The sequence below is a fragment of the Acipenser ruthenus genome, chromosome 29, assembly GCF_902713425.1.
Source record: "Acipenser ruthenus chromosome 29, fAciRut3.2 maternal haplotype, whole genome shotgun sequence".
Lineage (NCBI taxonomy): Eukaryota > Metazoa > Chordata > Actinopteri > Acipenseriformes > Acipenseridae > Acipenser > Acipenser ruthenus.
This window is the reverse complement of record NC_081217.1, coordinates 7,736,344-7,737,826: the sequence shown is the minus strand read 5'-3', so window position 1 is coordinate 7,737,826 and position 1,483 is coordinate 7,736,344.

The window sequence follows — 1,483 nt, the reverse complement described above, 5'->3', positions numbered from 1 at the left end:
AAGACAGAGAGAGAGAGAGGGAGAGAGAGGGAGAGAAGCTCGTCCTTTCTGAATATTAATCAACAAATCACAAGCCTTGCTGCTGTGTTTTTAATGCCAAAAAGCTACTGTCTGTCTCCAGCCTGATTAATAAAATATATGTAGCCTGGTGGCATTAACACTACAGATGGGGGGAGGATGGACCACACCCAACACTTTTTTTGTTTGAAAAATAAAAGGGGGCTGTATGTGACTGGTACTGTAATTGGTTTTCAGCATCAATAATTATGTTATTAGCGTGGCAGACACGACACGACAATGAAAGCTAATGTTTAATTATCTGCTCTTTTTTTATTCTAGTGATTGTAGTAGTATTTAGGCCCTACTGAAATTCTGTCGCATTCACAGGGTTTATCAGCACCATTTATCTCATTTTACCAAGGAGAAAGGGAGTTTTGTTAAAGCTAGTATGAAGATAAAATGCATACAACTTGTGGTACAAAAAAAAAAGATTTTGAAGCACCCTCTCGGTCCTGCATTTGCACGCTATTCCTAGGCTGAAATATTATTGATCTGTCTGAGACAATAAGGGCTGGGCTGTGTCTTTATTTAAATCAAGTGGGTTCTATGATTTGATGGCTATTGGCAAAATTGGAATTTGTTTCATATTTGCTGCAAATGCTTCTCCTAAGGATTTCGATGTTGCTGTAATACAAAGTCTCATATACTGGCTGCTGTGTTATGTTCCAGTGTCATACTGCTATAGGCCTGAATCTTTAAAATATGGGTTGGACTTTTTGCTTTGTAGGACCTGGAACTGAAATATATGAGACAATATGTGAGTCATCGATAGATTTTCTGTATTTTTTCATGACACTCACTTGTTTTAGGAAACATTATTCTTGTGCTGACAGAAAGGTCTTATCACTAAACCATTACAGGTTCATTTTCGAGCAACCTACATATAATTGTTCCTGGTAAGCATGTGGGCTATTAGTGCTTAAAGCTACAGTAGCATTCCAAAGAATTGTTTTATATAATTCAGTATTACAAAGCCTTTCAGTACCTGCACATTTTGGTTTTAGAAATCTTCCAGTACACAGAATTTAGTCACAGGGTAATTTGCATTTATTTTACAATCATTAACATTATTGATTTTGTTGTGTGGGGTGGGGGAGGTGACAAAGAAATACAACCTTTTGTCACATTTTAAAGACATTTAGGATTCGGTTCTGTGTTCTGTATTTCAACCTGGCTAGAGATAATGTGTTGGGTAGAATACTATGTGGCAGAGACTGGCGCAGAGTTTAATTAAACACGTAATCACATGTAGCCCTTTGTGATGGCAGACAGGATCTGAATACAGAGGAACCTGGTCTACAGCCAGACAATAGGCTTCGCTTCCAAAATGAACAGTGCTGTTCGATGGCATAGCTGGGGCTGCTGTAGCCACTACAGCACTAGAGAAAGATGCATTACTTAGTGCTGGCTTGGCCATCCCTCT